General features: G+C 41.8%; 1 long non-coding RNA gene across 1 annotated transcript; it reads left to right on the top strand.

The window, feature by feature from the left end:
* Positions 1–10,508: 10,508 nt before the first annotated feature.
* On the top strand, positions 10,509–10,983 carry LOC140583029 (uncharacterized). Its single transcript, XR_011985815.1, has 3 exons — positions 10,509–10,612; positions 10,696–10,815; positions 10,897–10,983. It is a non-coding gene; the product is annotated as an uncharacterized lncRNA (long non-coding RNA).
* The last annotated feature ends 3,359 nt before the right edge of the window (positions 10,984–14,342 follow it).

Raw genomic sequence — 14,342 nt, 5'->3', positions numbered from 1 at the left:
AGATACTGAACTAGCGGCTCAGCAGCTACAGCGGGATCTTAATTTAATTAGTGACTGGGCTGACACCTGGCAGATGAAATTTAACATAGACAAATGTAAGGTACTCCATGTAGGGAGCAGAAATATAAAGTACAGGTATTTTATGGGACCTACTGAAATAAAGGTAGCTGATTATGAGAAAGACCTTGTTGTGTATGTTGATGCTTCCATGTCTCATTCTCGCCAGTGCGGGGAAGCAATAAAAAAGGCCAATAGGATGTTGGGGTATATCTCCAGGTGTGTGGAGTTTAAGTCAAGGGAGGTAATGCTAAGATTATGCAATTCCTTGGAGGCCTCACCTAGAATATTGTGTGCAGGTTTGGTCGCCATATCTTAAAAAGGACATTGCGGCCTTAGAAAAGGTGCAGCGTAGGGCCACAAGAATGATTCCTGGTCTTAGAGGAATGTCATACGAGGAAAGGTTATTTGAGCTAAATCTGTTCAGCCTCAAGCAAAGGAGATTGAGGGGGGACATGATTCAAGATACAAGATTCAAGATTCTTTATTTGTCACATACATAGTTATAACAGGTACAACATGCAGTGAAATGAACCCTGACCGATCCAAAGACTGTGCAAAAAGAGAAAGAGAAAGATTAAAAAAAAGTGCAGATAAGGTAATATAAATATAAAGTGCAGACAATAAGATTAAAAATTAACAAAATATCCAACATATACAAAATGCAAAATAGTGGCAAGTGGTGGTGCATGAGGTGCATGATCCAGGTCTATAAGATTCTAACAGGTTTGGATGCTGTTCAACCGAATAGTTACTTCAGCATTAGTTCAAATACAAGAACTCGTGGCCATAGGTGGAAATTAGCAGGAGAACATTTCAAACTGGATTTAAGGAAGCACTTCTTTACACAGCGTGTAGTCAGAGTATGGAATACTCTTCCTGATAACGTAGTGCAAGCTGAATCCTTGGGTTCCTTTAAATCAGAACTAGATAAGATTTTAACAACTCTGAGCTATTAGTTAACCCCCTGGGACCGGCGATCCCGCCGGCGGGATCTGACAGAATTCTCGCGAGACCGTTTAAATAACTCCGCGAGTTTTTGTCATATACACATTTTAAAAATACTCTCAGAAACTTTGGACGGTCTACTTTTCAAATATATATAGGTAGAAACTAAATATATTTTTACAGCTTCGTGATACGAATAGAAAGAACAAGAGTGACTGACTTAAGCGTCTGCGTCTCGAAGCGGCTCTGATCACCCACCCACTTGCAAATCGCGCTATTCGCATGATAATAACATGATAATCCGACAGTTAGTATTGGGTGAAGAAATATGTGAATACGCCCATTGTGACCGAAATAAACAAGAGCACATGTCTGGGTAGTGTTTACACTGATCGGCTACAATATAGCACACGGATACGTCTCTGCCGCTGAAGCTTTGCGCCAGTGTTGCCACTTTCAGCAGCGAAGCTCATACCTGCGTTCATGGCTCAGTGGGCTAAGCCTGTGTGCCTGCAATCACGTGGTCGCCGATTCAAACGCAGCGTATTTAGAACGTGAATAGCGATCTTCCGCTGAGAGCGGTCCTACACGCTCCCGACGCAAGTAAAACAAAGAAAGGTGACACGATTTGCTTTTTTGCCTATTTAACCTAATTTTAAAAACCTTAATACTTCTGACAATGGAAGTTTTGAAAAGAAGACAGATAACGGATTTAGTCAGTGTTTTTTTCATGATTCTACATAATGATTTCAGCGAGATATAAACTGAAATACACGAGAAAGATACGCGGTCGATGATGCCCTCGTCCCCAGAGCGTCAATTATAGTCACTGCATCATATTTATCGCTTTCTATATTTATATAGTCACAGTTTTTCATTTTTCATTCCATCTATCAATAAACTGTGAAAGGGATTTTATTGTTGCTACTTTTCTTGCGTTTCAAACTGCCTTTCCAAAGTGATGGGTGTGGGGTGCAGTGACATTCCAGACTGATGGGCCATTGACAGTATGCAAACTACTACAGGTGTGAGGACACCTATCTCATCAATATTCATTGTGAAGACCACTGACTTTGAGAAAAAGAGTGTCACTCCAAAGTTCTAACACTTTAGTAATCAAACCATATAAAATTTCTGAATGTCACTTTCACCTATGTGTAGCCAACCCCTGTGTCTATAAGCTTCAGAGCTCAAAAGTCTTACCTAGAAATGTCTATAATGTGATTTTTTACAATTTCTCAGCATGTCTGAAAATAGGTTTTTGAAAAGTATATGTTTAAAGTTGATTTTAACAAAAAATAGAATAATAACATTCTAAGAGGTCTCAGATTATTGGTGCTGAGTTTGTGCTGAATAAAAGCAAATGTATCACTTTGGGATAAGTGTTTTTTAGATAGGTGAAATATTTTAAAATGTCAAGGCATGTCAGACTACTTCGAAAGTGGAAAAAAGGCCTCAGGCCCCAGGGGGTTAAGTTCTCCCCAAGCGAGCTCGATGGGCCGAATGGCCTCCTCTCGTTTGTATAGTTTTTATGTTCTTATGTTCAGTCAGAGGCTGTTGCATGCATTGTTGAATACGCTCACTCTTTCGAGGAGGAGTGTCTTCTTCATCTTCTGCGGAATCTGCAGCTCTTGCGGCTTGTGCTGGTGAGTATGCAGGGGGCGGATCCTGTCTCGCTGGAGGTGGCAGGATTTCCTGAGCACGGGGAGCTGGCGGCGCTGAAGGGAGGGGTGGGTAGATGCAGCTGTCTTCCGCTTTCTTTTTTCGCACGACTGACGCACTGCCTTTGCCTCTATCTTCTTTCTCTTTTAACAACATATTCAGACTTTGTTGTGCTTGGACTGCCTTTGCTTTTTCCTCGCCTATTTTTTTCATGATTCCCTCATTCTTGCGTCTCTCAGCCTCTATTTCGATCTGTCTTGCCACATTTTCCCACATTTCCAAACATTCCTCTTCACCTTCAGTACTTCTACAACATCCACAACAGCCTTCTCGCTTCTTTATCTTTCCTCTTACCATCCTTATTTTCGCAGGATCGAAAGACCCATCTCTTGGCCACTTGCCACATGTCCTTTTCGCCCATATTTCACAGTCCTTTCCAGTTCTTTCCTCTACTGCTTCCCTACATGTTTTACCCCGTAGTAAACCCTTATTTCCCTTATCAGGTTTACGCATTTCCCTTTCAAATGCTGTTTCACCTTCCGGATCATAAGCCGGATCAGGAGCCCAATTTGACTTGCTACTGCTATTTCCCATTTTGTCGCACCAGACTTTCAGTACTGATTTTTTTTTTTAAGATAGGTTACTAAAAGAAGGTAAACTTGTTTTCTTTGCAGGGAAAGAATATATATATATATATTAAAATCGTCACACAGTAGAAAACTTCTATGCCTGTGTTATTTTGCAAAGCAAGTTCTTTATTGCAAGAATGCAGACTTTTACAAAAGACTTATCACAAAACAGTTATATTTGTATAATTTATGTATGCCAAATGCACATCCCAATAACATAAATCTCAATTCGGGGTGCAGTTCTGATAATAGGGACAAAGCAGTCGTGGGGATAATCTACAGTACACGGAGGTCTTTGTCTCAGCCTCTCCGTTAAACTATACATGTATGTTTGCGGAACTTTTTACACCTTAATTTCTGCTTAATTTTTTAATACTTATGAGCTCATTTATTTGATATTCTTGACTTGTCAGGTTTCTAATTTCACACTCGGCACACTCATCCAAACCACAAGCCTTACACATTCATACCGTGCACGTTACATTCATACAATCTTATTTTATCTAGTCTGCAGACAAAACACATTTCACATCTCGCCGGACGTGATACAGATATTTTACGACTCTCTCAGTCGAACCTGGATATTTTACGACTCTCCCAGTCGAAAACCTGGATATTTCTTTACCTTCAGAAAGATACCGCAACAAATTTTCTTTTCCACAAAATTTGTCCTACCTTTTAGTCTGGTCGGAGTGACGGGGGACCGCAGGCCTCAGGAACTGCGATGGGTCAGGCTAAAATTCTCTGTCCTCGACTCCAGACGGGTACCTCGTCGTCCTTCTAGGACTCGCGTCCTTCTGATGGTCCTGGCGGTCCCCGTGCAACCGAATCCCGGACGAACCCCCAAGTCTGTTATGGAAATTTGGAGGTAGGAAGGAACAGATGAGTCCAATGGTTTAGCTTGGTTTCATTTATTGAGATATCTTTCTATGCGAGCTCGGGGAGACTCTCCACAGACAGTTCTGAGAAGTTCTCCAAATAGCAGACGCAGCTGCTTTCATTTTATATTGACAGACAAATGACCCTTCTCTGCAACCACAACCGGAAGACCCATGTCTGCTTTTGCACATTCTATGCTCAGGACAAGCTATTCGTCTAGCACAAGCATCTTATATTTACCATATATAGAATAAAAATTCATCTCTTGTCTAGCTTAACATGGGTAAGGTCTAAAACCCCTCCCCAGTCTCTTGCATCTGTTTCTTCTATCATAGCAACCTTATTTTGCAGCCTAACTTCCTTAGTAACCATCGGACATCATGCTTGGTGGTAATTTTCCACTACAAGAGATGGGGAGTTTTGTCCACCTGTTCATCAGACCAATTATTGAAACTGATACGGGCTTATAATTAGCTGATACAATTTCATTAACAGTTGGTGTAATTTTAATCCCAAGATAAATGAAACCGTCTTGTGAAATTCTAAAGGGTGTCTGAACTGGGGGGAGAAGCCTTTCCGCTTTATGAAGGAACATCAACACAGATTTAGAATTATTAATTTTATAGCCTGAGAATTCTCCAAATGTTTCAATCAAATTTAGCAATGCTGGGATAGATTGTTTTAAATTGGAAAGGAATATAACAATATCATCTGCATATAGTGAGATACGATGTTCTGAAGGGCCAATTGTAATACCTGAAATGTGTATATGTTACGGATTGCCATAGCCAGTGGCTCCGTCGCTAGGGTAAAAAGTAAGGGAGAGAGCGGGCAGCCCTGGCGTGTTCCCCTGTGGAGTCTGAAAGGGGCAGATATTATTCCATTTGTTATTATCTCAGCTGAAGGGTTAGTATACAGGATCCGTACCCATTTCAAAAACCCATCCCCAAACCCCATTCTTTCCATAGTTTTAAACAGGTACTGCCACTCAATCCTATCAAACGCTTTTTCAGCGTCTAATGACAGAAATGCATTATCACAAGTATTCGATTTCTCATGTAATATATTTAATACTCTACGAATATTATGCAATCCTTACCTCCCCCAAACAAAGCCATTTTGATCCATGTTCACAAGCCTAGGCAAATGTATTTCTAATCTTTTTGCTAGCACCTTGCAAAGAATCTTTAATTCATTATTCAGAAGAGAGATGGGTCTATATGAACCACAAGCAGTTGGTGGCTTGCTGGGTTTTAACAGCAGAGTTATTATCGCCATATTCAAAGAGGGAGACAAAGCCCCATTTTCCAAGGATTCCAGGAACATGTCTAAAAGGGGGCCAATTAATTTATGATGGAAAATTTTATATAACTCTATTGGTATGTCATCAGGCCCTGGGGTCTTCCCTTCTTTCATACTGGTAATGGCCTGATCCGATCCGATGTTACCTCACTCTCCTTTATCTGAATGGAATTTATGGCTCTTTCAGTTTGTAACTGCTTAATACGCCAAGCCAGTAACTTGCCCGCTCTCTCCCCCCCTTCATAATAAGTCTGTTTGAGTCTTAGCAAGCTTTTCTTTACGCGTTCCAATGAAAGTTTGTTATATTTCATCTTCAATTTGTGCAGCTCCAGAAGAAGATCAGGTGAAGTTTTTTGGTATACTTCAAATTCAATTTTCTTTATTTTCTTTTCAAGGTCTACCATTTCTACTTGACAATGTTTGTATTTATAATTTGTATAGCTACTCATTCATCCTCTTATGAAGGCTTCAAATGCTTCCCACTGGACTGAAGCAGATGTTTAATTTGTGTTCATTTCAAAATAATAATCTATCTGTTCATCAATGAACTCCAAAAATTCGGGATCTCTCAACCAGGTCATATGTAGGTGTGAAACTGCCATCAATCAAACAAAAGTCCTGGCAGCAACAGGAGGACAGACTCTTTCTACAATGTGCCTAACATTTTGATGTGTTGCTCTAAAACTAGTTGGATGAAGGACAACTACATATTAAGAAGCATTAACATTAAGAGTCTTTGCTGTAGGTGAGCATATATTACACAGGTCTACAAAAAAAAAATTCAGGTGCCAAGGTTTTTTGAATGGATTTATAGTATTTTGAGGGTGCTGAAATCAAAAATTTTGCTGAATTGGTTCTAGTTTTTGAGATAATGGAAATCCACGAAAATAATGCATTCCTCCAATGCGACTTGTGTGTGATAACAAATGCAATAGCTTTTGGTCTGTCTTTTGACTCGTTAACAGTGTCTTAGGTAATGAAATGAATGATTAGATATTTTTTATTCCTTTTTGTGTGATGTTAGACTGTTTACTTACTAGTTGTAACTAAAATAAAAACATTCTTGCAATTCTGAATGCTTTTCAAAAGGTGTTGCCTTAATTAAATAACTATTAAATGTCTCCTGGGGTGGCATGTTGGTGCAGTGGTTAGCACTGTTGCCTCATACCTCTGGGACCCAGGTTTGAGTCTCCCCCTGGGTTACATGCGTGTGGAGTTTGCATGTTCGCCCCATGTTGTCGTGGGGTTTCCTCTAGGTACTCTGGTTTCCCCCCACAGTACAAAGACATGCTGAGGCTAATTGGAATTACTGAATTGCCCGTAGGTGTGCATGTGTGAGTGAGTGTCAGTGTGCCCTGCGATGGGCTGGCCCCCCATCCTGGGTTGTTCCTCACCTTGTTTCCATAGCTTCTGGGATAAGCTCCAGACACTGAAGTTTACCTTTCATATAAGAAAATGCTTTTTACATATTGATTCTCTGCAACATAAAAGTCTCATCCATAGGATTCGGACTCGGCTGTAGGACTGATAGCGGTTTTATTCTCTCCATCATGGTTGGTTTCAGTTGGCATTGATGTCAGCGGTATGTAAACTGTGCAACATGAATAACTGCAGCATCTTTAACGTCGGTCCGTTGATTTGATCCGGACAGCGCCACGGGTAGCACGGATGGTTCCCTCTTCTGCAGAGGAGGCACTGAAATACAAACAGTTTAAGATTAGAAAAGCGACCTTTCCGTTTACAATAAATCACTCGTTTGTGTTTAGGGTGGTTTATGCGTTCAAACATTGTGTAACTACCCGGGGGTAGGGGCGTCGCACCCGACGTGCTAGGTTTTGGGAGTGCAGGGTTGTCGGCAGATTATATCGGTACCCGGCCGAAAACGTATATACTTCAGGGTGCCACCGTGTCCATTTTTGTCCCCTGAACCTGCCTTCCAACACCCTCCCGCAGCAGGACGGGTAAAACATATTTGCACACGCAAATACTGGGACTAAAAGAACTCGGGGTGAGGGACTCAGATCCTCACATTACTTAGTCTCCCTGGGTAGAATAACCGCCAGTTTTCCCCTACCAAGGCGGGGTGAAATTTCTCCGCTACAATTGCTCAGAATCGCTGTAGCTTTCCGATGGTATGCGGGGCGTTGCGGTTGCTTAGCGTGACCGACGCATAAGAAAGCAAACATTCTTTATTATCATCCTATGTATGTTAAATTACGATCTTCCACATTAATCAAGGTATTGTAAAACGGAAATTATTACAGCTCCAATAGCTTATATTAAAGTCAGCCAAGAGTCACAACATGGTTTTGAAATGGCAAACACAGACACAAATCAAATGTGTATGAGCAAGCAACATGAGGGATCTGTTGTTTGAGTAAATTATATTATAGTATACACTATATATTTGTGGTGTGGTGGCGAATTGGTGCAGAAGTTTTAGAACTGCACTATCGATTTATCACTTTATTTAGAAATATAAATTCAGTTCTTATCCTTTTTAAAAGTTACATTTTTTGAAATTGTCTTTCAAAGTGTCCCTCAGAATGACACTGGGGCTGGGGTGGGCGGGGCTACGAGGGGGGGAGGGAACGCGGTCAGAATGGTATATTAAGAGGAGACCTCCGCATGTACAGTTACTCTACCTCTGCTTCCAGCGAGACAAGAGCTCCAGATTCTGCTCAAGATTTCATCTTTTGTCGAAGAACTCGTCAAGAATGGCTTCCAAGGCGTAAGTTATGATCAATTTATGATTGCATTTGAATGTGTAGAAACTGCGGATAAACTGACACTGTGCTTAAGTCTCTTAAACTGACTACTATTGTTAAAACTTAAATTGCATCCACTACAAAACGAAAACAATATTTCGAAGCAACTTTTTTTAATTACTAAAAACTCATCTTTTTAGAAAGGCATTTTGTTAAGGTACTTTATAGATTCTCCTGTTTTATCTCTTTATTTTTTTTCTGTAGCACTTTTGAGATTGCTAAAATATAAAGTGCAATGCAAATAAAATGTATTTTATACTAATTATCTTTAAATTAGTAGTAAAGATGGTATTAAAGTGTAGAATACCATTTTTTTATTTGCAGTGATCACAAAGGGCTTGTATTGCTTGATATAAATGTAACTAATTAGTAAACATGTTTCAGTATTTGTGATCATGTAGTTTACTAATTACTTTTCTCAGTCTGGGACCCATCAGGATGACAATAGATATGCAAATGTTATTTATCCAAACCACTGAGGAATGAACAATGTTGATGATGATGACTGGAATGGGTCCTGAAAATCATGAATTAAATCTAATCTTAAGTAACACTTCCTTGACTGTTACATAAAACTGTTAATTGTTTTTTTTTTGTTTGTTTTTTTATCCGCAGTACTTCCAACAGGCATTTCCTGCTCTGCCCCGTGTGCAAGAAGACACAGGCAAGCCTCTCGGTTCATCTGACTAGGGTGTGCATGAAGAGATCTTCGAAAGAAGCCATCCAAGAAGTAGTGGAGAAGGCAAAGCAGGATGTGCTTGAAGTTCTGCAGTGGGGCAGGGTGTTCAGCTACAGGCACCTGCGAGACATTATGGATGATGCTAATCCTATGAGCAGGTTGGTGGGAAAACTCTTCAGTCTTTTTTACACATCTCGCGTCGTTTCTTCAGTATGACATTTACTAAGAGTTTTTTATTTACTTATTTATCTGAAAGGATGATCCAGGAGCTGGAGCGTCGCCACATGGTGGTGCCTGACACCCCCTCCCCAGCAGTAGCGGCGCAGACCAGCAGTGTTCCTGTGATGGCTGGTACAACCGTGCAGCGACCGGAGAGCTCGGCGACTGAGCAGTCGGAGGACGCAGTCAGTGTCAGCAACGGCGAGATCTTTCAAGTGTGAGTATGAGTGTCTCGGATTTGCAGCTTCATTGATACCTTTTGCTTTTGCTTGTGAGCCAATTGAAGGTGCAATTTTAAGACGAAATATGTTTTCCACATGGCAGTACCCGGGAGGTGCAGTGGCCACAGACCTCCAGGCACATGATGCAGGAGAAGGGACTGTACCGGAAACATTCTCTGGACCATCCCCTCCTGAAGGGCTTCGCCGCATACTTGGAGAAGGATCTCCTGAATGAGAATTTCAAGCAGATGGTGAGGTCTCCCATAAAAGTTCACTCTATTATTTTTTGGAGCTTTATATCTACGCAATATATTCATTAAGTAATGCCGATTTTATTTTCCAGGTGGAAAACGTCAGCAGGTTCATGTTTTTTGTGAACCCTGAAGAGCCATCCCTTGAATTTCTGAGGGAGAGGGAGAAGACGAAGCTCTTCTTTCGGGAGCTGACTGAGGCTGGTCTCTCCAGGCAGACTCAGGTCAACTACATGAAGAGCCTGAAGAGGTTGGTAGCATGTAGATTTTTAACAGTATATTGTAGGTTTGTGTTGTATTGTCGTATCTGTTTTCTTCAAGGAAGTTCAGTCCTCCCACTATTGTCATGGTGGCATGTACAAGTTTATGTACATATGGATACTTACATACATGTTCTTCCTCTGACAGATTCCTCAAGTACCACACCGTGGCCACCGACCTCCGGCGTGACAACATTGCCTTGTGGAATGAGGCAATGTTCTTCGTGGAGTACCTGGGCTCACTCCAGCAGAGCTCTGCAAAGTTGGTGAGTAAGGAGATGACGCAAAGGAGGTAAGTTCAACTGTCAACACCCGTTAAATTCCATATTATGATTTGATTATACATCTCCTCTACTGTGTTTAACACACTCATAATGTTTTTTTTTATCTCCCTCACTGCTCCTGGAGTGCACTGCATGGAGAAGCAGAGCCATTTTACATTGTGAGCACATTTTATTAAAATGTGTACTGTATTGATTAGGATTGACAGTAATTGAATTTTCTTCTCCCACCCACATAGTCATGTCATTCTCACGGAGATGAGCCCAGAGAAGAGTCCAGAGGACTGCTGGGCCGTGCTGAGGGCTGCCAAGAACGACTTCTTGGCAGTCCTTGGCAAGGTGTATCCAGAGGAGATGCCCCTGGAGTGTGCAGAGTGCTGCCTTGTCCTCTACTACCTGGAGGCCACGGTGATTCTGAAGCATCTCCAGCCACCAGGCGTGGTGGAGCACATGACCGTAAGTGTTGTATTCTTTTTGTCTTCACTTTTCCTTTTTGCCGACACTCTTATTTATCAGTGGGACATCATTGTATTGTGTAGGTCCAGGAGTGGATGACCAGGAGCACGTCCGAGGCCGACCATACGGTGATTGTGGTGAAGGAACACAAGACGTCGGCGCAGCAAGCGGCCACGTTTGCATTGTCCTCTGAGGAGGAGACGGTAAGTATATCAAGTTTGATAAGATTTATTTCATAGTTTATTTCAAGAGCAGCGATTTAATCTGTTTTCCTCTGCCAACAGTGGTTCGACATCTACTTCACCCAGGTACGGCCACAGCTCCTGAGCTCCAAGAGGAGCCGGACGACACTGGATGACCTGGGAGGAGACGAACGGTTCTTCGTCTCCACCACAGGCAGGCCGGTGTTCAACGCTTCGAATGACCTCAACCGGCTGCACCAAAAGTGAGCTGATCATCATGATTAATTCCCCCTATAATATGTTCTACATACGTGTGTGAGACGTATTAATAAATGTATTTTTGTATTTTAGATACAAGCTGGATCCAGTCACCTACCAGACGGCCCGGCGCATCTTTGAGACGGCCACCAAGGACTTGACGGACCAAGAGAAGTCCTTGGTGGCCGATTACCTCACTCATTCCACTGCGACAGCTGACGAGCACTACCGGATGAAGCAGTCGCGGAATGTGGTGCTGGCCAGTTAGCTGCTGAAGAAGCTGGCAGGTGACTCAAGGTAGGCATGTTTTCTGTTTGTCAACACACTTACCAACATCAAGACACACAACCAAAGCCCTCACCACTGAACACTAACCTTAAACTTTTGTGTTTTTTTATTTTTTTTATTCTTTAATTTTTATCTCAGCGCTGACTCCGCAGAGGAAGGACCCAGCTGTTCTGCCCGTGGTGCTGCACGGGATGCTGCCCCGGCATCCAACCAACAGATGGATGTCCAGGCAGCGTTCGATCAGCTCCTTCGGACCCACCCCGTGACCCTGGATGGCGACATCCCAGACAAGACAGCACGCTCGCAGACGTCGGGCCAGTTTCAGCGGCAGCTCTATGAGCGCTGGCTGAAGGCCCAGATGAGGATGCGCGTACGGCATGTCTTGTGTGAGTATTGTTTGTAGCACTAATGACATTTTTTACTGTGAAACAGTCCTATCTACATAGTCTTCTTAACTAACAACAATTTACTTTGTTCTTGACAGCACACTTTGGCAGACGGCAGCCCACCGAGTCCCGGGTCGACGCTTGGATCAGGAACCAAGGCTGGAAAAGTAACGTTCCCAGCGCGGCCAGCGTTCTGAAGGACTGGAGACCAGTGGGTTCGGTGGACACTGCCGTGGACTCTAGCCACATCCAGGAGCTCATCCACAACCAGAAGTGGAAGGGACTTGTGGTGATGGACATTGCGGGGAAGGGGAAGGGAGTCTGCGCCACCCGGCAGTTCCAGGCTGGTGAGGTGGTGTGTGACTACCACGGGCCGGTAGTCACAGCCACTGAGGGCCAGCGGATTCACTCATCGACGAAGGAAGAAGGATCTGGCTACATGTTCTTCTTCCGGAACAGCCATAAGTCTGAGTGTGCCTGTCACCCGGGCATACAGCCTTTTGGCCGGCTGATTAATCATTCCCATAAGAAGGCCAACCTCCGGCCAAGACTGTACAGCCCAGCCGTCGGGGGACAGGACGTTATTTTGCTTTTGGCCCTGAACAGGATTAATGTTGGGGAGGAACTGTTCTTCGATTATGGGGTGCAGAGGAAATCGTTCAGGGGAGAGGGACTGAGAACCATTGAGAACATGTAGTTAATTTTTGGCAAGATCATCATTTTGATTGTTGCTACTCTTCCCAAAAGTGATGTGGGTAGATTATTCCACCGTGCAAGGTTGGGCAGATTATTCTTTCATCAAATTTAAAGCTCTTAATTTCTAATCAATTGGCCCAAGTACATCCTGATTGCACTGTACTATTTTCTTGTATGCACTTTTTATGTGAAATAACTCTTTAAATGTGAAATAAAGTCACACTTTTCTAGTATAATTATTTTGGGGGTTTTTTTGACAATGTATAAAGTTTAAGACCTTGTCGTTGCCCCAAGTATTACAGTAGTTTAAGTGCGACCCACAGGTCACTTACTCAAGCGGTTAACATCAACATCTGAGATGAGGGGTAACAGACTTCGGAAGGGCCTGACAGTCTGTACGGATGCCTGGAATGAGGTCTGTTTGAACCGCATCATAACAATTGTAGTTGCACTTTGAGTTAATTTGATTTGAACATTCAAAGCAGCTCAGATTTGGAGCTTCCCAGCGAGAGACAAGACGTGATCGAGATGTCTGCCCTGAACGCCAGTGTGCCTCTGGAGAATCGACTGGCTCCTGCCAAATGGGGCAGTCAGTGTCCGGATTGCTCCGGAAGACATCCCCGGTTCAGTTAGCCATGGTAAGGACGGCAAAGTGATGCCCAGAATAGCTCAGCACTCGAAGAATGAAAGTCAGAATAGGGTTGGCTGGTCTTGTTGAATCTTGCAGTCTGTGATAACTATCTTATTTTGGAACTACATGTCTTAGGATACTAGATAATAAAATGGTTGACTTTTAGGCAAACGGTGATTTGTTACCATGAAGCAGTAAAAATACGGGGCTCTTTTCGGCATGTCTGCTGTATTGTATAATGAAATCAGTAAAATCTGTCGCTGTGATGTGTGAATGGATAAAGTTTTAACTTCTTTTTTTTGACTGGCTATATTTACCATAATATAAGCTGCACAGAAATGGTCCTCATATTGTTTTAAAGCTATTGTCCAGCTCTATAGGTTGAACAAATAATATGCCATCCCCATACGAATAATTACCATGGGTTATTAAAGTATTAAAAATTCAATAACAAAACACCTGTATTTCAAAATTGATCAATTTTTAAAATAAATCTAGCAAATGATGTCATGAACATCTCCAGAAAATTTGGTCTTTGGTTTTTACGTTGTTGCTGAGACATCATTACTTAATTATGTGAAATGTCTATCAAAACCACAGTTCCTTACAATGCTGTTAGCAGTAGCAGAATAGCAGTTAGTGATCAAGGCATGGTACAGGGTTATTATTTTTCAAGACAACTTCAACTATTGCCAGAACTAGCTGTGGAAATATAATTTAAATTAAAACATTTCAAATTACTATCAAAATTGAATAAAAAGACAATATTGCCAAAGTAATATTGTAATTTGTAATTTGGTCTTTGGTTTTTACGTTGTTGCTGAGACATCATTACTTAATTATGTGAAATGTCTATCAAAACCACAGTTCCTTACAATGCTGTTAGCAGTAGCAGAATAGCAGTTAGTGATCAAGGCATGGTACAGGGTTATTATTTTTCAAGACAACTTCAACTGTTGCCAAAACTAGCTGTGGAAATATAATTTAAATTAAAACATTTCAAATTACTATCAAAATTGAATAAAAAGACAATATTGCCAAAGTAACTGGGAAAAAAGAGAATTAATGGCACAGTCAGAATAGTTTATTTTCCTCTTAAGTTTACACCTTTGACTAGACACTGGCCTACTAAAAAGGGCCTTCATTTGTCAAAAAGCCTGAACAAACAAAAATAAATAAACTAGATTGGCTTTTATGCTACTAGGGCAAGGAAAGCATTTCAACATTGGTGTAATATTGCATAAGATACATCAGTTTCCAGTGTGTTTTTTCGCTGTTGTTCTGCATAT

This window comes from Paramormyrops kingsleyae, chromosome 25 (assembly GCF_048594095.1).
Source record: "Paramormyrops kingsleyae isolate MSU_618 chromosome 25, PKINGS_0.4, whole genome shotgun sequence".
Taxonomy (NCBI): Eukaryota; Metazoa; Chordata; class Actinopteri; order Osteoglossiformes; family Mormyridae; genus Paramormyrops; species Paramormyrops kingsleyae.
The sequence above is the reverse complement of the archived record's forward strand: the minus strand, read 5'-3'. Positions and strand labels throughout refer to the sequence as shown.